The following is a 24,677-nucleotide window of genomic DNA, read 5'->3' on the forward strand; positions in this document are numbered from 1 at the left end:
GTATGTGTATATATATATGTATTTTTTTTAAAGATTTTATTTATTTATTCATGAGAGACACAGAGAGAGAGGCTGAGACACAGGCAGAGGGAGAAGCAGGCTCCCTGCAGGAAGCCCATTGTAGGACTCGATTCCAGAACTCTGGGATCACTCCCCGAGCAGAAGGCAGATGCTCAACCACTGAGCCACCCAGGCATCCCTGTGATTTATATTTTTAAAAATATATTAAGATATATTAGTGTTTATATATTAGTTAATATATTAGTGTTTTATGATTCAGAAGCTGTCCATCTTGGTGAGTGTGGCAGACATTAATTTAGGAAAATTCACACTCATTATTGCTTAAAATTACTTCTGTTCCTTTCTTTCTTTTTTTTCCTATAATTCCCATTATACATACATTATATCTTTTGTAACTGTCCCATAGTTCTTGGATATTTTGTTCTCCCCCCACCCCAGTCTTTTCCTCTTTGCATTTCAGTTTTGGAAACTTCTCCTGTCATATCTTCAAGCTCAGAGATTCTTTCTTCAATCGTGTCCAGTCTACCAAATCATTCTTCATATCTGTTATAGTGTTTTTGACCTAAAGCATTTTTTTATTGTGTTTTAGATTTTCCATCTGTTATCCATCTGTTATGTTGTCTATTTTTTTGTGTGAAAGCCTTTACACATTAATCTTAGTTATTATAATTCTTGGTCTGATAATTCTAACATTCCTGCCATATCTGATTCTGGTTCTGATATTGTTCAGGCTCTTCAAACTGTGTTTTTGCTTTTTAGTATGCCCTGAAAGTTTTTGTTGAAAAAGTGGACATGATGTATTTAGTAAAAGGAATTGTGGTAATTAGACCTTTAGTAATATAGTGATAAAGTGTGGGGAGAGAGGAAGTTCTGATTGGTCTTATGATTACCTCTCAGTCTTTTGGTGAGCTTGTGTTTCTGGCTGTGAACCTCACCACTACTTCTCAATAGTGGGACAGGATGGCTAGAGAGGGCTAGGGTTGTATATTTCCCTTCCCTCAGGTCAGGTAGGCTCTGATAAAATCCCAGCAGGTTAGGCTCTGATAAAATAGTTTCTCTTGGGGGCAGACTTTGTTAAGAACAGAATACCCTGGTAGATTTCAAATGGTTCCTTTTCCCTTTAGCCCTGCAGGAAGCATGATGGGACTTTTCTCTACTATTCACTTTGAGAACCTAGTAGAGCTCCTAGAGATAAAACTCACAAATGTGTGCCCCATCCCCTTAATGGGTTTCTCAGAGATTTTAACTCTCAGACTTATTCACATGGAGACTTCAGGAATTTGTCAATTACAATTCAAGTTTTCTTCTTGTTCCTGTGAAGGTTTTTTTTTTTTTTTTTTCTGTGAAGGTTTATGCTTACAAGTTTCTCCTCTGTTGGGATGTGATTCTTTGTATCTGCCTATTTGTTTTTCCAGGGGGATAGTGGTTTGCTTTGTGATCTCATTTCTCTGATGAATGGAAGAAGAGTTGTTGATTTTTTCAGCTTGTTTAGCTTTTTACTTATTATTAGGATGGAGGAGCAACTTCGAAGCTGCATCATGCTAGAAACCGGAAGTCCGACTACTCAATGAGGTTAGAGGCTGAAGCAGCGTAACTGTGAAGCTAATGGAGGGTCTTCCTTGCATGCTCCATTCAAGGCCCTGGGAATGACCCAAGCAATGTGTTCACATGGTCAGATGACTTGTAAAATTTGCAAACTTTTATCTGTAATTGGCTAAGTCTCCTGTCTCCATGCAAACTTTCCCTCACATTTCCTCTGGTGTCAGGCATTTTGGGAATACAGTTATGATAGTCACTTCCCTGTGTAATTAGTGACCCCTTTGAAAGAATTGCTTCTGGAAAACTTCTACTGCCCACCTGGCATTATGACATGAAGATGAAACATCAGAAGTTATATTGTGATACAAGTGTGTCCGATAGTGCCAGGCACTGAAGTATGTGGACAGTGGAAGAGAAAAGCTTTTAAAAATAGGAAGCCAGAAGCTAATCTGTGGCAAATACTTCTAAACATCAACAAGTGTAGAATTGTAAGAGCATCTACTTCACATTATTACCTAATCAAAATGGTTGCTCCCTTTTGTCAGGAAGATATTTATTAATGTCAGGAATATATTTATTAATGTACAATTATGAATGCATCATATTTTTCCTTTTCTGGATGAGAATCACACGAAATAAAATTTGCCCAAGAATTCCTGGGTTTATCAGTCATAGACTTTAGAAATATTGCAGAGAAATGAACCTCTTGTCACACTGCTTACTGTGTTCCAATATGTCAGATCACTTCTTAGAGTATCTGACATATCTTGTCCTTAGAATGTTGTTGCAGTTCTAGATGAAATTGTACACAAAATTGCCAGCAATGCAGAAATACATACTGAAAAAATAAGTGCTTGGATGGCAAAATACCTACGCGTATTCATCAACTTAGTCAATGTAGTATAAGAGTAATTTGATTATATTTTATAATCTGTATGCTATGTATGCTAGCTCTGTACAAGGTAGCAACAACTTAAAACTGTATTTTAATTCCTCTTGTGTTGCAATTAATTTTGCGTATTTCTTCAGAATAGAAGCAAAAAAGGAAAAAGTTTATTAGAGATTTATCAGACAATTAATATAATAATGTTATTTTTCTATATTGTGTATTTTCGGTATTTGTGGAATGTGTACTTTCTGTATTTTGTACTTTTCCCCAATTACATTCCCTTTGGTTTCTAATTTTATATTTTTTATATTTGTGATTTTGTGTTCTTTTCCTTAAAGTGTGTCCCTTTAGGCCAGAAACCATTTGGCTGCACAAAAACTTAATCTTCCTTTGTTTCAGTGAACTAAAAATGTTTCTGTCCTATGAAAGTCAGGCGTTTTTCTACTAATCATAAAGATAATTAAGCACACAAGTACATATTGCCCTTCATTCAACTATGTTCTCCAATATTTATGAGACAATTGTTCACCTTTCATTTATACGTGTATGTTCAGATTATGAATTTGCAGAAATTGGGCCAATGAAGAACTTTTTTTAAAAAAGATTTTATTTATTTATTTGAGAGAGAGAGAGAGAGAGAGACAGAAAGAGCATGAGCAGGGGATGGGGCAGAGGGGCAGGGAGAGGGACAAGCAGACTCCCCACTGAGCACAGGGCTGGATGCAGGACTGAGATCATGACTTGAGCTGAAGTCACTCAACTGACTGAGCCACCCAGGCACCCCCCACAATGGAGAACTTTTAAATACCCTCCTCCCCCTTTCAGAGATGGGTCTTCTTTTTCCCTTGGTAAAGGTAGGCAGCATGGAGTGAAAGATGAGTCAGAGAATTGAGCTGGCTCAGAATAACAGAGGGAGATAGAGCTGGAGAACTAAATTAAAAAAAAAAAAAAAAGAATGTAGCTAGATCCTACTCTTGGTATTGGTATAAAAATGTAGCCAGGAGGGGGCAGCCCCGGTGGCCCAGCGGTTTAGCGCCGCCTTCAGACCGGGGCGTGATCCTGGGGACCCAGGATCGAGTCCCACGTGGGTCTCCCTGCATGGAGCCTGCTTCTCCCTCTGCCTGTGTCTGTCTCTCTCTCTGTGTCTCCCATGAATAAATAAAGTCCTAAAAAAAAAAAAAAATTAAAATGTAGCCAGGAGGGATCCCTGGGTGGTGCAGCGGTTTGGCGCCTGCCTTTGGCCCAGGGTGCGATCCTGGAGACCCAGAATCGAATCCCACGTCGGGCTCCCCGTGCATGAAGCCTGCTTCTCCCTCTGCCTGTGTCTCTGCCTCTCTCTCTCTCTCTCTCTCTCTGTGACTATCATAAATAAATTTTAAAAATAAATAAAAATAAATAAAATAAAATAAAATGTAGCCAGGAGATATCAGATGCCTGCAAATTACCTACCGAATACAAAGAAACCAAAAAAGTGAGTTGAAGTTCGAGAAATGGATGAGACCCAGAAGCTATTATCTATGTAAAAAAAAAAAAAAAAAAAAGAAAGAAAGAAAGAAAGAAACAAACAGAAAAGCTCCCAAGGAAATAAAAGGAATAGAAGACAAAAGATCAACTGAATGAAGGGCATACTGTTAAGTAGGAAGCTTTCTTGGAAATAATTTGAAAAGAACAATTGGTTCCCTTTTGAATAATTTCCATATGGGAAGCCAAAGCCTCTGCTATGTATTTTTTTGCCCAGCTTCAGATTTTGGTCTTCCTTCTGGGCTCACGTATCTAGTGAGCAGAATTAACATTGTTCTTCTCTAATTCCCACAGAGGCTTTGCCATTGGATCTCTATGAGTCCCCTGCTCACCTTTTCTTTTGGGACTTAGTTATTTCTGCTTAAGTGGAGCTGGGAGTTGCAATTTGCAACCGGCAGCTCAAGTGTCTGAAGCTCTTTGATGTTTTCATCATTGGAGAAAAAGCAAACTAATCTACAGATTATGAAATACACGTTCTAAGAGTACATGGGAGAAGGGATAAAGAAAATCCCAAATCTGAGGACAGGGTATGAAGTGCCAAAGCCCACAGTTAACACTTCCAAAACAGTGTGAAAGGCTTTTTGGTCAAAATACACCTGAAACTCACCAATTCATTCAGGTGTCTCATTTTATTATCCCCTCCAGCTTAAAAGGTAGTAAGATTCTTTAGAATTTCGGGGAGCAATCAGGTTAACAGAATAAAATATGAAACAAGTTTATCAAAGAATTACGAATTCTGAGCTGTGTTAAGAAATAAAGGGTCAGGATTTTAGCAAAACATCCCAAAGTCTCTGCACGGCAAATTACCTCCTCTGGAGAGCTGTACTGATATGACCCTGCTGGGTGTCACCAGATGCTTGTTTTGAAAATATTTTGCATTTCTTAGATGAAGGGCACGTGTTAACACTCCAGATTACAATAACATGGGCTATGTTTCAGCTACTTTAATTCACATCAATCTCACAACTTGGCAGAAACGTTTTTCACCCAGTCTGTGTTTGTTCTGGTCACACTGAGAATTTTATTTTTAGAAAAAGGTGTTTAAATAGGAACCACAAACACAGATTTTTAAAATGTTATCTTGAAACTTATGAATGTGTTTTAGATTTCAGTCTTAGGAAATGAGATGCTAGTTAATTTCCATGCAACAGCTTATCCTGCCCTGATTGGAAAAGGAGAAAAGAAAACAAAGAAAAAGAAATGTATCCTAGCAAATGCAAGAGAAAAACTTTTCTCTTTCCTTTCAGGGGTATAGAGAGTATAAGGGTGGAGAATTATTAGTTGTCTTCTGCTAGGATTATGTTTCATATTTTCATTTAAATTTTGTTCATGTGCTTCGAGGCCTTGTCATAACCAAAAAAAAAAAAAAAACAAACAAAAAAAAAACCTGAATACCCAGAAATGCTTATTAAATCTAACAACACACCTGCTACAGATTAAATGCCAGTAGCTCCTTGACTCATAACATTACTTTTCACATCCCAATATCTTTTTTCACTGAGGTGTATCATTTTTTACTGCAGGAATCCAGAGAAACATGGGAGTCAGACATGCAGGCCAGTTAAAAGCAAACAAACCTTAACACTTAAACATTTTTGAGAAAACATTTGAGCTTGCAAAACTTATGATATTCATTGCCATAAAACACGATCCTGATCCTTTTGATAACCACATGCCTCTGCAGTACCAGCACGGTACTTTGAGTGGAATTGTTAAAAAAAATAAAAATAAAAATCTTACCTTCCTATGTCATAAGAATAAGAACTAAGAAAGCTCCCGTGTGCCAAGGGGGAGATCTTCTTGATAGATACCTCACCACTGTAAGCTACTTATGGTAGTTTATTTTTAGAGTCCGGGCAGCCTCCACCAGAGAGGCACTTTTTGGAGAAGGGAGGGACTGGGAGAGGACCTCAACCCAGGGCACAGCTGAAAGCAGCGAGGGAATTTACAGCTGAGCTGGAAGCAGCTGGGAGAAAAGGGCCCTATTTGGGAAGACCGAGCTACCCTAGGAGGCCAGTCCCATGTGTGGGACACAACTACAGATTTCAGGGAATGGTGATGCTCGGCAGAGGTCAGAGGCAGGTTTTAGGAAGAGGCTTCAGGCTTGGGCAGCAAATGAGGAGAAAGGAAACCCCTGAAACAGTAGCTGGCACATGGTCCAGACCAACACAGCTGTGGTCAGGGAGGCCATGGCCTCGTGGCAGGAGACAGTGCTGGGCGCCGGTCATCACACCCAGCAGCACCATAGGTTTCAGACCTTGCTAGTGTGTCTGAGCCTCGATGGGGGTCTGTACGTGATCTGCTCTGGTCACAGTTATCACCAGAGCGCACATTGTTGGTGTTAGGGTCTATAACTCAGAAACTTCCCGAAGTTTCTGACAAGAGCTACTTAACACAGGTTCCCTCAATCCACTTCTGTCCCATTCCGATCTGTTTTTAACTGAGAAGTTGGAGGAGTCCTTAAAAATGGATCTGATAATTTCACCTTCTGCTTAAATTCCATTGAAGGCGCTCTTTTGGCCTTTAGGCTCAAACCAAATCTCAACATGGTCTACAAATCTGTACGTCTAACCATCCTGCCCTCCAGCCCCAGTGGCTTTTCCCAGCTGTTCCACACACATGCTCCTGCTTTACCCTGTCTACTCTGCCTGAATTTCTCTTCCCTGTTTATCTGTAGAAGGAGCCTCTCGTTCTTTGGCTTGCAAGCCAAAAGTCACTTCCTCCTGCAGGCAGGGACTATACGAGGTCCCCTGTCCTTGATTCTCTTGTAGCTCTTCTTTTATATTCAAAGCGATTACCAAAAATAGTGATCAAATAATTAAGCCTGTAATTAACTGTTTAATGTTTGTCTTCCTGGCTGGCCCGAAAGCTCTACTGGACTAAGACCCCATCCATGTTGCCCTCCACATCAGACCTGCAAGGTAGGTGTTTAGTGAATAGATACTGAATTCTTGAATGCTAAGGATTGAGCATCTTGTCATCGTGTCTGTGATTATCACAGAATGTGACATCAACTAGGGTAGCATAAGAACAGCAATAAAATGAACCATATTTATGGGTTGCTTTACATACTATTAAATCCATTTTTCCAAATTTATTTTTTAGAGTTGGGGAAAATATTACTTATAGAAAATGAAAAAAAAAAAAGAGAAAACGAATTACCACATCAGTTTTTTGGAATTGATAAATGAAATGAATACTCTGTATTGGTGACTTTTTCCATGATCCATAAGCCACTAAATCTTTTTTTTTTTTTTTTTTGGTAAGATTTTATTTATTTGAGAGCATGAGGATGGGGGATGGGGCAGCTGGAGAAGCAAAATCCCTCAAAGCAGGACTCGATCCCAAGACCCTGGGACCATGAGCCAAAGGCAAACACTTAACCGACTGAGCCACCCAGGCATCCCCATAAGCCACTAAATCAAATGCAGTTTTCCACAAAGTCACATCAATCAACAAACCATAATAAGCCACTAAATCAAATGCAGTTTTCCACAAAGTCACATCAATCAACAAACCATAATACCCTCAACAGCTTAGAAGCTTTGGAATGTGGCAAGAGGCTCTTATCTCTCCTTCTTGTGGTAATACCTTGGAGCTGAAGTACAGCAATTGATATTATATCAATTCACCAATGGAGGGAGGATAGAGTGTACAGTTTCCTGCCTTTTATGCCCAAACACTGTCAAAAACCATTACGTGTGTAGTAGGAGTAGTAAATGGCTGCTCATCCAGTTTCTAACATGTCTCTAGAATCTGTTCCCTCTTCCTACTTCCTATTCCTGCTATCACTAGCTTGGTTTGGACTCTTTGTCATCCCCGCTATAGGCTATTTAGCAGTCTAACCAATTGCTTTCCTGCTTTTCATGTCTTCTCTCTCTAATCTTTCCATACTGTCCTGCAGCCAGAATCAGTGTTCTAAAATGTAAATATGGTCATTTAACTTCCTTAACCAAAGATCTTTTATGACTTATATATAGTTGCTTATATGAACAATTTTAAAACTTGAAAATAACAACCAAATCCTACTTTCAAGTAAAAAATATAGAAGAAATATATAAAAGGTACAAAATAGAGTGGAGTAGGGTGGGAGGGGCCAGAGCTTTGGCCTTTTGGCCTACTCTGTGCTTCCATTAGGGTACCTCTTTGGAAACTGTAGGCCTGTTGGATGCCCTGGTTGGCCTCAAAAAGGCTAATCTCTTCAGAAAAGCATTTGTGAGATTTCATCACCTGACCACATTTTTATTCTTCTAGCAGAACACCTCGCTGGTCCATTCATATACTTTCTAGCTCCTGGACTTGTTATCATTCTCTAATACTCCATGCTTTTTCATTCATTTTTGCCTTGGTGTATGCTGTTAATGCTAACTGCAAAGGCCACTTTACTGGTGAAATTTACGATCCAGTTTGAATGTCATCTCTTCTGAAAGCTTTTCAGACTCCTCCAATCAGAACTGGGACCTCTCCATCCCCAGCACTGGCTCTGTACTTAGCCCCATCACAGCCCTTAGCACATTATAGTGTCTGTGTCCTTATTTGATGTCAGAAGATATTTAATTCATCTTGGTGAGACTAGTGCTTCCCTAACATAATGTTAGGTGTTTGCTGAATGTAAGACAATTCTATCTGCTTCTCTTAGGAAGTAAAATTCCTAGGGGGTAAATTCAATGTAACTTTTTCCTCACCACCACTTCTCTTCCTCCGCAGTAGATACTGCTCTAGATTGAATGTTTAGGTCCCTCCAAATTCATATGTTGAAGTCCTAATCCCCAACGTGATGGTATTTAGAGGTGGGAGGCAATTAGTCATAAGGGTTGAGCCCTTCCCAAGTGGGATTAGTGAGGGAGATGATCTCTATCATGTACAGGAGAAGGTTGCTGTCTTGAGGCCAGGAAGCAGGATCTTACCAGATACCAAATCTGCTGGCACCTGGATCTTAGACTTCCCAGTCTCCTTTGGGAAATAAATGTTGTTTACCCATCTAGTATATGGTATTTGTTATAGAAGCCTAAGCTTTCTCTCCTCTCTGACTTCCATAAACATTTCAACAAGACATGAATATCCCTCTCTTGGACTTTAAACCAGACTTTGGATCACTAAAGAAGAGTCTAGGGACACGATGGGCTCGCTCCATGGTGTACTGGAGAAGAAAAATGTAGCAGAGATGTCAAACCTTAAAATAAAAAATCTGGGAGAGAAAAATTGAGAGATTCAATTGTTTTTCCTCGTGTGGCATAGAGTGAATTTCTCAAAATCCAAAACTCAGATGTGCAAGAAAGAAAGATATTTAGATTTTTTCCCCCCTATATTCCAATTTTTCATTTAGAGTATCTCTTCTTCTTAATGGCAGTAACCACAACTTTAGTCAATTCCTGGCAAACTCAAGTTTTAACTCACGGCGTTTTAACTCAGATAATTCTCTGATTGCATTTAAGTAGACTCATGGCTCTGGGGGATACAACAGTATCTGGGTCTTAGTTACTAGTTGTCTATGCTGTTATTTGCTGTAATCATCATGTATGGTTTCCAGATGCAGTCACCGCTTGACGGTGGCTTCTGTCGAGACTTCATGTTCCTATTACTCCCCAGCTGTATGATCCTCATGCCACACTGTTCCTTTGTCACGAATATGAATTCTCTCAGATGTCTTCGCTCTCTGTCAACTAATCCTGTACCTTTTTCAGGGGTTGTAAATCTAAGCCAGTTTGGACTTGGACAGCTTAAGGTTACTTTAGTAAATAATAGTAACCACTGCAAAATTGAGTCACTCTTCATAAATTATGCCACAAATAAAGACCTTATTAAAAGAACATTTATTAGCAAGCAGGCTCGAAAACATGTGTACGAAGTGTAAGATTGATGAAGTTCCAGCTCTCTTTGTTCTTTTGGAATGCTCCAACTACCTCTTTTTTTTTTTTTCCAACTACCTCTTTACATGAAATGTTTACTTGAATCAGATGGAACAGTATCCAGAGGCAGAATCCTGTGCTCTTAGAGTGAGCATTGGGCAACCAGAAGTCCTCTGGCTCAATGACTGCACACAAGTTCATTGGTGGGTCAAGCCTCAGACAATCTCCATAAGGGACCAGGTAATAGGCCAGTAGATTTTCATATTGTGTTAGTTATACAATGTATCTCGAGTTCCACTCTTTTCCCTAGTGAGACCCTATTTCTAACATTCCTTGTGCTAATTACAAAAGCTTCTGGGAGTGCCTATGTGGCTCTGTCGGTTGAGCATCCAACTCTTGATTCTGGATCAGGTTATGATCTCAGGCTTGTGGGATCTGGCTCCACCCTCAGCAGGAAGTCTGCTTGAGATTCTCTCCCTCTGCCTCTCCCCCTGCTCACATGCTTTCTCTCTCTCTCTCCCAAATAAATAAATAAATCTTAAAAAAAAAAAAGAAAAGAAAAGAAAAGAAAAAAAGAAAAGAAAAGAAAAGAAAAGAAAAGAAAAGAAAAGAAAAGAAAAGAAAAGAAAAAAACTTTTGGTATTTAAGCAGATATACGGATAGTAGAAGGCATATATTCATATTGGTTGTCTCTGGAGTATGGGCTTCTTGATTTGCCTGCTGATTGCTCCTGGGACTTTAATTCCTGATTTGGGTAATCTCTTAGTCCGTTTGGGCTGCTATAACAAAAATACCATGGGATGCAGTTCATTGAGCACTCAATTCTTGGTTTTAGCTCAGGTTGTGATTTCAGGGTTGTATGACTGAGCCCTGGGTTGAGCTCCCCAATGATATGGAGTTGGCTTGGGATTCTCTGTCCCTCCCCCTCCACTCCTCATGCTCATTCTCTCTCTTTCGGAAATAAATAAATAAATCTTTAAAAGACAACAACAACAACAACAACAAACCAGACTAAGTGTCTTAAATGACAAATACATATCTCACACAGTTCTGGGGGCTATGAAGTCAGAGATCAAGGCACCGGCAGATTTGGTGTCTGGTGAGAGATCGCTTCCTGGTTTATAGATAGATGTCTTCTTATTGCTTCCTCTCATATGGAGAGCAGAGTGAAAGGGCTAGAGCTCTTTGTTTTCCTATATGGACACTAACTATATCATGGAAGTTCTACCCTCATCGTCTAATTACCTCCCAGAGCCCCCACCTCCAAATATTACATTAGGGCTTCAACATATGAGTTTTGAGAGACAAACATTCAGTGTATACCTGGAAACTAACTGAACCTTGAGTTGTAACTTGAACTAATCAGTCTATAATATTCATTGGTTAGGTTAAAGGATTTTAAATTTGTTCCCTTTGTACTCTGCCATAATCACTATCCTTTTGGGCAATGGTGGACCTATGTTAAATTGCCTGGGTTTGACTGGAGGGTGGAGTGGGATGGAGTGAGGATCTGTGTATTAGTACTTCAAATTACTATTTTACCTTGTAAGTGTACTTTCCTCTCTTGTGAGGAAACGAAATCAGTTTTCCCACAAACTATCAGCAGGAGGTACATAACTCTCTTAGATAAATGTTAACATTTTTCTTTGTGACAAGGAAAGCCTACTGACAAGTTGGGTAAGAGAAAAATTTAAACTGACCTGATCTAATTTAGAAAATAAATCTTGGAGCTTTTCTTTTCTTAACATAAAGTAGTTTATCCTCATTTTAATTAATCTTTACACCACAGAAGGTTGCCTTTTCTAATTAACACATAAAAAGGCAGTGATTATAAAGAACTTTGAAACATCTTAATTCCTAAGTATGGAAACCGTGCAAAGAGCAAAAATAATTTTAAGAAACTCAATAGTATCTGGCACACAGTAGGACTTCTCTGTATATTTGTTTTTGAATGCATGATTGAATAAGTGAAAGTTTGATACTAAAAGACCTCATGTCTGTGGACATTAAAGCATACGAAAGAAAGGCATGACAACCTTTGTACACTAGAAACTTGTAGATGATTGAGAGAATTTGTTTCTGTGGAAATTATTATAGAGAAAACAACACTCTGCCAAAATCTGATGGAACAATTAGGATAAAGCATCTCCAGTGACTCTCTCCCATCTGTTCCTTTGAACTTGAAGCCCAGTCTCAGGGTCTGAGACATTCTGCTGGAGACAGAGAACTGCTATGGAGACAAGAGGGGAAGCCCCAAGAAGGCTTTTGCCCTACATTGAGTGCCAGAACACAGAGTAAGGCAGAAATTATCTGCCAGAAGAAATTAAGAAACACTTACCAACTCAGGGGAGTAATTTATTTTATTTTATTTTATTTTTTTAAATCAAACTAATGCCAGAATAATTTAAAAGGTCAAATGCTTTTATAAGGCTTATAACAAAAGTCCCTCCTTTACCTCTCTCTATCCCTTTTCCAAAGGGGCAACCATTTTTTTTTTTAAGATTTTTATTTTTAAGTAATCTCTACATGTAGCATAGGGCTTGAATTTATGGAGGATACAAATTTGGCTTTCTGACCCATCTATTTCTCTCTCATTTTGTCTTTGTAGGGAAGGAAACATAATTTTCTCTCTACCCTTGTGAGTTTTTGGGTGACATCCCTGGGTAACATAAATAGGGAGAATAAAGGGACTTTTAGGAAAGATGAATGGGCCCTTAGAAGAATAGATAATAGGTATGATATTATTTAACAAAGTTTGTCTGGGTGGGGATGGTGGCCACCTTTTATCTCCTCTCTTGTTGTTGCACTATTTCTTTTCTGTTAGTGCTCCCCAGTTCTTAGTTATGCTGCTTCCAAGAATGAAGCGGGAGACCAGATGAAGAGTGGTGAGCAGCAAAGCAAGGTTTATTGAGTGATAATAAAGCAAAGTTTATTGAGCGACAGTACAAAGCTCCCGAAGAGGGAGGGGACCAGAAAGGGTTGCCCATTTGGGGTTTAAATCTAGGAGTTTTTATGGGCTCTTTTACTCTGAGATTAACCCTCCAGGTGCCTGTCACCCAATCAGGTTTTTGTCCACATGCTCATCTACCTATCAGGTAGTTGTTCATGTGGGAAAGGTGGAGGGCTCCTTCCAGGGTGGTGTTTCATACTCTTGGGGATCAAGAGGGCAGGCAGCTGCCACTTCCCTAAGGCAAGCCAGCCAGCCACAGGCCATCAGATCAAGCTCTTTGTTTAAACAACCAACTGGCTGTTCAACTGGCCCCCAGGGCCAGGGTTAAGACTCCCAAAGCCATTCCCTTCCCTTCTGCAATGTTCACATTGTATAAGTCCTCCCGGTAGAACGAGTAAAGTCTAGAATGACAAGATGGGGTTTTTTTCCTTTTAAGAGTAGTTTTCTTTTGGGGGCAGGGGTCTCTTGTCTCTGCTTGCCTTTCTTCCAACTATCCTCCATCACTGTGATGAGAGTCAATCTTCCCTGGTTGAAGACACTCCCTGGGGAAAGGATTTCTGACAACTGAGTCCCCCTTGTTTTTTTTTTTTTTTAAGATTTTATCTATTAAAAAAAAAGATTTTTATCTATTTATTTGAGAGAGAAGAGAGAGAGCATGCAAGAACTGGGGAGGAGGGGTGAGGGTAGAAGCAGACTCCCCACTGAGCATGAAACCAAATTCAGAGCTTGGTCCCAGGACCCGAGATCATGACCTGAGCCAAAAGCAGGTGCTTAACCAACTACGCCACTCAGGTGCCCTGACAATTGAGTTTCTTTGAAAGAATCTGTCTTTCTGGTTAGCTCAATTGGTTAAGTGTCTGATGCTTGATTTCTGCTCAGGTTGGGATCTCAGGATCCTGGGATCCAGCTCCATATTGATCCCTGAGCCCCGTGTTGGACTCCCCACTCAGCAGAGAGTCTGTCTGTCTCTCTCTCCCTCTGCTTCATCCTCTGCTCTCCCCTAACCCCCGTCCCTTAAATAAATAAATAAATCTCAAAAAAACAAAAACAAAAACCCAAAAAACTCTTCCAGCAAATGAGAGCCCAGATACAACCTCTCCCTGCATTAGCTTTTTTTCAAGGGCCCACAGCTCAAAATAGTTAATATATAAAAATGGCATATTTTGGAGTAGCATATTCTGCTTCTATTCATCTTGCTAGCCATCTTCCTAATATAATGATATAATTTTTTGTTAAATCATTATTTAGTATTTATTCTCATAGGACTATGTAAATACTAGCTCCATCATGTAGCTTGCTTTCTTTCTTTCTTTCTTTCTTTCTTTCTTTCTTTCTTTCTTTCTTTTCAAGATTTTATTTATTTATTCATGAGAGACACAGAGAGAAAGAAGCAGAGACACAGGCAGAGGGAGAAGCAGGCTCCATGCAGGGAGCCCGATGTGGGACTGGATCTGGGTCTCCAGGGTCATGCCCTGGGCGGAAGGCGGTGCTAAACCGTTGCGCCACGGGGGCTGCCCTGTAGCATGCTTTCTGATTCAATTTTTTCTTTTTTTTCTTCCATGGAATATTTGTCTTAGTTTTGCTTGTTTGGTTGTTTGGTTTTCTATGTATTCATGCCCTATCTTCCACAGAGGTACAAATCTCTCTCTATATAAACACATCAGGCATTTATTTTGTTTCATTTTTTCTTGGTGCATTCAGGATATGTTGTAAATAAGAGAATATAGGTCCTGGGTGTAGACTGCTTGGTTTTGAATCTTGGCTGCACTACTCACTAGCTGAGATCTTGCCTCGGTTTCCTCATCTGTAAAAATGGAGAAATAATGAGGCTTATCTCATAAAATTGTTAAAATGATGATTTAAGCAGGGTGCCTGGCTGGTTCAGTCAGTGGAGCATGCATGCAGCTCCCGATCTTGGGGTTGTGAGTTCAAGCCCCACACTGGGTGTGGAGATTACTTAAAAATAAAAGTCTTTAAAAAAAAGGCAGGAAACAACAAATGTTGGAGAGGATGCGGAGAAAAGGGAACCCTCCTACACTGTTGGTGGGAATGTGAACTGGTGCAGCCACTCTGGAAAACTGTGTGGAGGTTCCTCAAACAGTTAAAAATATACCTGCCCTACGACCCAGCAATTGCACTGTTGGGGATTTACCCCAAAGATACAAATGCAATGAAACGCCGGGACACCTGCACCCCGATGTTTCTAGCAGCAATGGCCACGATAGCCAAACTGTGGAAGGAGCCTCGGTGTCCAACGAAAGATGAATGGATAAAGAAGATGTGGTTTATGTATACAATGGAATATTACTCAGCTATTAGAAATGACAAATACCCACCATTTGCTTCAACGTGGATGGAACTGGAGGGTATTATGCTGAGTGAAGTAAGTCAGTCGGAGAAAGACAAACATTATATGTTCTCATTCATTTGGGGAATATAAATAATAGTGAAAGGGAAAATAAGGGAAGGGAGAAGAAATGTGTGGGAAATATCAGAAAGGGAGACAGAATGTAAAGACTGCTAACTCTGGGAAACGAACTGGGGGTGGTGGAAGGGGAGGAGGGCGGGGGGTGGGAGTGAATGGGTGATGGGCACTGGGTGTTATTCTGTATGTTAGTAAATTGAACACCAATAAAAAAAAAAAAAAAAAAAAAGAACCCAAAAAAAAAAAAAAAAAAAAAAAAAAAAAGGCACTGATTTAAGCATTAATAAATAGAAAGCATTCGGCAGGATCATTGAAATATCCCTCCCCTTGCCTTGTCTTGTTGTGAACTCTTTGTGCTGTGTGTCTTGGAGCACATGTCTCCTCTTTCTTGCTTCATTTCTCATTCTGGGGAAGTATATCCACTGGTAAAGTGTTTCTCAAACTTTTGCTTGTACGCAAAGGGCTTGTGATGGTAGAGCCCCACACTTAGAGTTTCTGCTTCAGTAGGTTCAGGGTGAGGTCCTATAATTTGCATTTCTAAACAAGTGTCCCAGTGATGCTCTGGCAGGTTTAGCAGCTTCCTGAGAATGAACATTTAAGAGATAAAACTTCTGAGATCTTGCTTATCTTAAAAAGTCTTTGTTCTGTTGTCACACTTGGTCAATAATTTGAATAGGTTAAAATTCTAAGCTGCAAATCATTTTCTTTTGGAATTTTGACTACATTGTAGCTTTCAGAGCTGTTCATCAACCAATATCATTTTCATTCCTGATCACTTTGTGTGTGATCTGCTTTTTCTCTCCAGAAGCTTTCAGGATTTTCCAATTAACACACACACATACACACACCAAAGCATGTTATAAAAAAAACTTCAGGATATCTGGAATAAAATTGGATGATCACTGGGCCCCTGAGCTCCTAAAATCTGAGAAGTTACCTTCTTCAGTTCTGGGAATTTTCTTGATGTGTTCTCTTTGATAGTTTCCTCCTACCCATTTTCTTTGTTCTCTAATTCTCGAACTTTTGGCACTTGAATGTTGAACTTTCTTGCTGATTTTCTTTTTTTCAATGTCGTCTTATATTTTTTACTTATTGGTGGTTTTATTTACTTTTGGACAACTTCAACTTTATCTTTTCAACACTTTTACTCACATTTTTATTTCCACCATATTTTAATTCTGGGAGTGCTTCTTTTCTGAGGATTACTTTTAAGAAAGCGTCTTGTTTTTATTTCATGGGCCTGTAATAGTTTCTCCTCTCTAACTGAGGATACTAGAGTTTTGTTTATGATATTACTTTTTACTTCTTGTGCTCTATGTCATTCGCTTTTCCTTCTTCCTATTTTGGCCTCCTCTTTCATATTAAAAGCCTTCATCATGCCCAATGATCCTTGACTGTCTTTTTATATCTAACAGTAAAGTATTAGAAAGATGATTGAAAGCCCTGTGTGTACCGATGGAGCTTATTAAGTGCTGGCTTCATTGTTGGATGATTAGGACCAAACCTGGCTCGCTCTTTAGGGAATCTGTGGCTGTCAGCCTCTGTGGGACTCTTCTTTCTTGGGTTAGTCATTTTCTCTGGAGAGTGATTTTCTCATCTCTTGTTTCAGGTTTATAGTTCAGGCTGTCAGATTCTTGGAACAGATGGGAAAAACTTATTGAAGATTTTGCCATTCAGACGAGATTTTTCACTTAATCCTGATTTTCATCATGGCACGCATCTCCTGTCCCCAGTCCTGCCTGTTGTCAAGTTCACATTCCCTTTGATTCAGTTTCCCCAAAGAGAAAACCTCTAGTCTTCTGCTGGAATTGGTGACAGATAGACTCCTAGTTGCAGGAAGGTGGGGAGTTGATGTAGAGATTTGAGTGATTTTTATACCCAACTTTCAAAAACTAGTAGGACTTGCACTACTCTTGAACACCAACCCCTCTTCTTTCAGAAGTGCTTTGTTTCTCTAATTGTGGAGCCCTTCTGGGGTTTTGTGGGGAAATTTATTTCCTTGATTTTCTGTTTTCCTTTGATTTATCATCATTCAACTACCTGCTTTTAGTTCTCAAAATTTTGTCACTCTTTCTCTCTGTTGTCATTTCTTATGTATTCTTATTCTTCTGTCTTTATACATTTTGTTAGATAGGAATGGAGGCAAAGAAGTATATTCGAGTTAAAAGATTTCACCGAGGGGATCCCTGGGTGGCACAGCGGTTTAGCGCCTGCCTTTGGCCCAGGGCGCGATCCTGGAGACCCAGGATTGAGTCCCGCGTCGGGCTCCCGGTGCATGGAGCCTGCTTCTTCCTCCTCCTGTGTCTCTGCCTCTCTCTCTCTGTCTATCATAAATAAATAAATAAATCTTAAAAAAAAAAAAAAAAGATTTCACCGGAAGTTAAGTGCATTTTTCAAAATAGATCGAGAAATATATGAACCCTTACACATGAAATCTGATTAGTGAAATACCTTTTGTAACTGTAATGGTCCTTTGAATAACCAATTTGGGCTTACTATGGAGAAAAAAAGAAATAAAAAAAAAAAAAAAGCTTTGCACGGTGGCAGTATCGTAGCCAATGTAGTTTATCCGAGATGCAATTATTGCTAATTAAAAGAAAAATATATCCTTGGGAGTTACTGGTCATCTAATTGGTTGTTTATTTTCTATGCTACCGGGTTGTTCAAACTAAAAATTTTGACTTTATCCTTAAAATACCCTCTTTAAAAAACAAAACAAAACAAAACAAAAACTCTTTTTCTTCCTCATATTCAATTTTTCCCTAAGTTTGATTTATTTTTCTCTGTCTTCATTGCTCTGAGCTTAGTTCAGACCTTTTGCCATCTCTACCATATACTAGAGAGCCCTTATATAGTAATAGCTTCTGTGATGGTTAATTTTATGCGTTTTCTTGGCTGGGCCACAGGATGCCCAAATATTTGGTCAAACATTATCTAGATGTTTCTGGGAAGTATTAGGTAAGATTAACATTTAAATGAGTGGATTTTGAGTAAAGCTGATTGTCCCCCATGATGTGGGTGGACCTAATCCAATTAGTTGAAGGTCTGAATAGAGCAAAAAGCTGGCCACCCCTTAGTCAAGAGAGAACTTTCCACAAACTGCCTTTGGACTTCAATGGCAATGGAATGACTTTGCGGTGCTATAGCAGACAGCCTTTGAACTAGAAACAAGGCATCAGCTCTCCTGAGTCTCTAGCTTATCAGCCCAACCTGCAGATTTTAGACTTGTTATCCTCCATACCAATTCCTTAAGATAAATCTCTTTCTATAATGTATACACCTCCCATTGGTTCTGTTTCTCTGAAGAACCCTAATACAGCCTCCTTCCTGACTTTAATTTCACCCTTATTATTATCCATTTTCCAAACCACAATACCCAAGTATATTTAAAACTCAAATAGGATACTTTCACTTAGCTGTTTAAAAGATCTTCAGTATCTTCTCTACAAGACAACCTTTTTCAAAGTTTCAAGTTATCTTTCTAACTTTATGCCCAGCCCCTCACTGGTGAAACACACTATGGTCTTTTCTCCTGTCTTTTTGCATGGGTGGTTTCTTTTGAAAATGCCCTCCCTCTTTTACATCTGGAAGACTGGTTTTCTTTTGAGTCCCACTCATGTGTCACTCATATGAAGTGTTACCAAGGCTTTTCCTCTCCCAGCCAAGCGGAGGGTTTCTTTTTCTAGCGCCACAAAACTTCTACCATGGTATATATGGAAAGAAATACAACCAAAATTGGTCATATTGCATTGGGGTTATTTGTTTACGTTTCTCTTTCTCATTAGATTCTAAGACTTTGAGGAGACTAGCACATAGAAAGTATGCCATGCCACCTGGGTGGCTCAGCGGTTGAACATCTGCCTTTGGCTCAGGGCATGATCCTAGATTCCTGGGATCGAGTTCGGCATCTGGCTCCCTGCATGGAGCTTGCTTTTCCCTCTGCCTGTGTCTCTTTCTTTCTCTGTGTGTCTCTCATGAATAAATAAATAAAATCTTAAAAAAAAAAGTATGCCATGAGCATTTATTTAATTGATATTACTAGAATTGTATCTGAGATTCCTTCAGCATTTTTTTATTGCAACTGGAAGGTGAATGAAAAAAAAAGTAATTTCACTGCAAATGTACTGAAACTTTAATTCTGTATATCACCGCTGACATAATAAATAAAAATGAATACTGTTCTATGTTTTCTGGTACAATTATTCTCCCTCCCTGCCCCCAGGTGGAGGGCTGCCCTCATTGGTTCCCACCTTTTTGTTTTTACTACTAACTCAAATATTCTAATTGTTTTAGTGTTTTATAGTTTCTGTTCTATGGCTGCCTCAACCTTTTTTGAAAATTGAGAGTTCATAAATAATTAATAGCCTAAGCCAGCCTATTGTGTATGTTCCCAGGAGACTTGATTAGTTGTTTTTTCTTTTCTGGGACTTTAAATACTGTTAAGAAAATGAAGCACCAGAAAAATATTAAACATGAAGGAGGTATAAATGAACTGTTACTTCCTTCTCTCTTTCCCAGAGTCTACTTCTTCTCAAGAGGGAGCCTCATCCTTAGGGCTCCGGAAGTTAGAAGAAATAATATCAGGCAGGCTCTTGATATAATCCCGCACTTGGCCCCACTTTCCGGAGTTGATCTCCAGCTTCAGTGCTCTGAAGAAATGGAAGCCTTTCCCATCACACTGTGTCGGGTTGTGGATGCTTCCAGGCTGTGGGACCATGGCTCCGAGGCTGTCCAAGATGTGGGTTTTATCCCACTCTAGTTTCCCTCCAGCTCATGGCATTTCCCTTTTAGGAGAATCTTCTTCCTGACCTCACAAAGTTTCTTGCTTCTTTGTTGACTTCCCTGATATTTGTGATGTTTTATGTCAGTTGACTTTTTTTTTTTTCAATTCAAGTTAAAGTTTCAGCCTTTTGTTATTGGGCTCTTAGGGCAGCAGCTGTGCAAACGTGGCCTTTTCTTTGTTGCTAGTAGCTGAGCCTGGAAAAGGAGGGGAGAAGCTGTCAACTTCTCTATTAAGGCAGATCCTCCTTTGTTTATTTTAGGGAACTACTCCATCTCTTTTAATGCTTGAGTTTTTTTTTTTTTTTCTTTTAAAGTTCTTGTGGGGTTATTGGATTCAGTGAACTTCAATTCCTGTTTAATCCCACCATCTTCCTCCTTAATCTTTTCAAAATTTTGTTCTGGAGTGAGAGTCACCTGAGGAACCAGGGACCAATGTAAATCTACAGCAGGACACCTCCACAGAAGAAATCTTTTGTGTAGGGATTCTAAGACTTTTTTTTTCTACTAATAAGTATGCAGAATAAAGCTTTTCTCTTAAGACAAGGCTGGTGGAAGCAACATGAGCCACCTAACACAGCAACATAGCAGCACCAATAAAGATTTCCTTTTCTGGTTTCCAGGAAAACAAAGTCTGAGCTCTGGAAAGAATACTGGAGTCTTGTTCGTTACACCTGTGGGGGTCAGGGTTGACAGCAGCTCGCCTCTCTCCCTAACCTGAGTTGTACAGTCTCTCTTTACCCAGTATCATCCCGAGAAAACAATGAGAAGCGGCTCATGGTTGGGAGAATAACCATCCAAGGAAACCCAACCCGGAGCATGTTTTTGATTAATTATTCCTCTAAAATGAGACGTGCGGTAAAAGTTTGGGTTCAGGTTTGGTATGCTGCCCCTTCCCACCTCTGACATTCCCAGTCTGCCCGGTTTCGTTTGTCGAGCTGCTCCTCCTCGTATCAGTTTTAACTGTGAGCTGAAATTGAAGTCCTTATTTAGAGAAAGAGAAGCAACCAACTTAATGCAACACCCTGTAAATGGTAATTTTTTTGGAGGTGAGCGAAACTGGTAAATAGTTTCGGGCCCCTTTTATTGTACTGGACTCTAGCTGCGAAGATACAAATTGTGTTGGTCAGAACTTTGTAAATCTTTTCTTTCTTCTCCTCAAAGGGAGACTCCATAGGTGGGCAAACAAAAGCCCTGCAGGTGGCCCCATGCGGAGATCAGCTCGCAGAAGTAGCACAATGGAGCTGCAGAGGTGGCGGTGAGGAGGGAGGGAGTGTTTCGGAAGATCAGCCTTCAGGATGCAGCTGTTTTCTGGCTCGGTATTGGCCACTCTCCAAAAACTGAAGAGAAGGAAAAGCTTATACAAACGACAGAAAGTTCATGCATATTATAAAAATGTGCTGCTTTCCTGCAGAATCATACCAGTGTCACCAGATCGAATAAACGAGGCCTTCCACTCATGTAAAATATGATAATTATTACCATCTAAGAGGTATTTACCATGTGCCTGGTATAATGGGAGGCCCAATGTGTGTGCATTATCTGATTTGATCTTGACCGTCAATATTAGTTTCTTTTTACAAGGGAGAGAATGAGCTCAGTGAGATTAGGAAACTTGTCCAATGGGATGCAGCTAATTAAAAGTGTATGCATCGCTTTGACATATTCTGTGGATTGGAACACTCCTTTATATGAACTCAGTAATTTAGCAGTAAGTCTTGTACTCAATTTATCTGAGAACCAGTTGTTTGAGAGCAGACCTTTTAAACTAAAGGGCACATGAAATCCTTGTTGCAGGCCAACTATTCTTTCAATGTAATAATTGTATATTGAGTGTCTACTATGGCTGCTCTGTAAAAACAGGTGCTGGATATATAGCAGTTGATGAAAGCTGATCAATTGTAAATAGAGCTACATAATTATTGCACTACTCACACTACATTGGCCTTTGACTTTGTAAACTCATTTTTGGAACAACACATACAAGGGAGTTTCAAATTGTCTTCTGCCCAATTGCATTTCATATTACATGCCACATCCAGAATTTATAATGATCATAACATCTAAGGTAAGCCTTGGACTATGTCTAACTCAATTAAGTCCACATTTCCAATGGACATTTCCAAGATTTCTTCTTGTGGAGTTTAGTATTGGCTCATGAAGTAAGAATATGGGAAAGTGGTTTCTTTTAAAAATGGAAATCATGCATATTAATGACCTTGATAGGAACTGCTTTTATTAATCTCTGTAGAGAAGAATTTTCTTTCTTTCTTTTTTTTTAAGATTTTATTTTTTTATTTGAGACACACAGAGATGTGGAGACATAGGCAGAACAAAAAGCAGGCTCCCCACAGGGAGTCCAAAGATGGACTGAATCTCAGGACCCCAGGATCACGACCTGAACTGAAGGCAGATGCTCAACCACTGAGCCACCCAGGTGCCCCAGAAGAATTTTCAAAAGCAGGTAGTACATATTTAGTAGCAAATTCAATCTAACAATAGGTAAATTTCTGTGTTGTTTTGTTGTGATATGCAAGAGTTTAAGCTTGAATGGAAAGGGAAAAGTTTTGATGAATTTTTTAGTTTTGCTATGCCTTTTTCCTTTGTTGGTACCACTATACAAAAAAAATGACCTTTTCTAAGTGATGGTTTATATTAGCAAGAGACACAAAATCTTTTGGGAGTGAGATTGTTTTTAATATGCAAAAGATTTTTGAATTACTGCAGAGTGCAAGGACTAGAGCAGAAAGAAGCTCTTAATTGATAATGTACCCAGTAGGGAGCTTATCCATTTAGGTGTAACATTTCAGAAGCCACTGGGAGAAGGGAGTGGGGGTTGGGAGAAGAAAGAATGCTTTTGAAACTGAGTACTTAGGTGAAAAATGATGCCATATATTTGGTTGTATGTCTCTTCTTTGAACCTGTTTTTAAAAGGGAACAATATACAATAGAAGGTTTGGAATAATTTCACGACATATTAAAACCACACATAAAATGCCAAGAAGATGCAGGAAATTAAAACCCTAAAGGCTCATTTTTTTTTTTGCTAGGATGGATAGCTTCTCCAAAATGTATTTGCAAATCATCAAGAACTCAACTGAGACAGTGAATTCAATGATCCAGTGAATCAAAGAGGCTGCAGTGATTACTTTTAACTAATTCTTTGTTTAGATTAAATTGAACAAACGGCCTTTCCAGGCAGTTTTGATATTGGACTATTTTTTCACTAGAGGAACATAAACTAATCGATAACTCTTATTTAAGTTATTAGAATGGCTTGAGAAATTTAAATAATTAAGGAAAACCCTTCAGAATTTGAGGACCTGAGCCACTAACAAGAGGCATGCGTGTAATTGTTTGTTTAGCAAAGTACACCACATGGGTGAATTGCAGTGTTGAACATAAAGCAATACATATTTAGTGGTGATTAGTTCTCCTAAACACTACTGGCTAAACTTCTATATCTTCCTATGTCTACATTTCCAATAAAGAAGGCTATTACTGACTTAAAGTCCATTCGAATCAAATGGTGGAACATTTTGCCATTTTAGGAACTTTTTAAGAGCCCCGGTAATACCACAGACGAATACATGTGCTAATGTACATTATATAATCAGAAATAAGCGCATTTTCCTTTTTTAATGTTTCAATGCTAGGAGAATACAAGTTTTTAAATTCATTTCAGGAACTGAAACAGAATTCTGATGTGACACAGAAAAAAAAAAACAGCAAAATTGAGCTTTCGATGCTTCAGGCATTCATAGATAAATGAGAATGTGAATACTTGCCACTATAAGGGAGCTCTGCATTTAATATTATCGCTCCTATTTGACGATGATGCTCACAGGTTGACTGCAATGCCAAAAACACACACAAAAAACTTTGTTTTCAGGACTCTTTGTATCCATTAGGGCATTAGCCAAGTGACTGTAACTTGGAGACTTGACAATAAAATGGTACAAACTAGAAAATAATGTATTTCTTTCTTTGTTAATAATAGTCCAGAGGCAGGTGAGCTGACCAGCGCAAGTAGACAGCTGTGTTTCACAAAGTTGTGCAGGGATCTGGGTTCTTCCCAGCTCCAGATTATAGCCTTTTGTATGGTGGCCCATCACCACTGCCACTGCCACCGCCACTGCCACCACCACTGCCATCACCATCACCATCACCACTACCGCCACCACCACCACTACTACCACTCTGTGTTCCAACCACTAGGAGGCAAAAAGAAGTACAGGACACCCTGGTTCCTCTTAAAGTTATGACAGTGTTGAACTTCATCTGGGCTCTGTGATCCTGGAAAACAGCAGTGGTTCAAGGAATCCTCCTTCCCCCCACTCTGCATTCTGGGAAACAGTTTACTGCAGTGAACCACCCTGACCCAGGACTTAGATGAGACACAGACCCTTCAAATTCCCATTCTTTGCTTCCTAAGTGGTTAGCTGAACTGTTTTGTCTCCACTGATCAATGTGAACAAAATGCTTATTAGCCAAGCTTTGGTTAAGCTTTTCTCTGCCCCTGGGGCTCCTGAACTTTGGCCTGCCCTCAGCCTGAGCCAGCATGCAGCCCCTCCTTAAGGGTGTCTGTCAGAAAATCTGCTGGACGCAGGGCAAAACATTCTTTGACCTATTGTTGACCTTAACACCTTTTCATCCCATTTCCGCACACCCAGTCCTTCCTAACTTTTACTCCTCTCTGGAAGG

General features: G+C 39.5%; 1 long non-coding RNA gene across 1 annotated transcript; it reads left to right on the plus strand.

The window, feature by feature from the left end:
- The first annotated feature begins 273 nt into the window (after positions 1-273).
- Positions 274-23,977, plus strand: LOC125753835 (uncharacterized). The gene is made up of 3 exons (XR_007406484.1): positions 274-2,048; positions 6,840-6,891; positions 21,138-23,977. It is a non-coding gene; the product is annotated as an uncharacterized LOC125753835 (long non-coding RNA).
- The last annotated feature ends 700 nt before the right edge of the window (positions 23,978-24,677 follow it).

This window comes from Canis lupus, chromosome 27 (genome assembly GCF_003254725.2).
Source record: "Canis lupus dingo isolate Sandy chromosome 27, ASM325472v2, whole genome shotgun sequence".
In the NCBI taxonomy this organism is placed as follows: domain Eukaryota; kingdom Metazoa; phylum Chordata; class Mammalia; order Carnivora; family Canidae; genus Canis; species Canis lupus.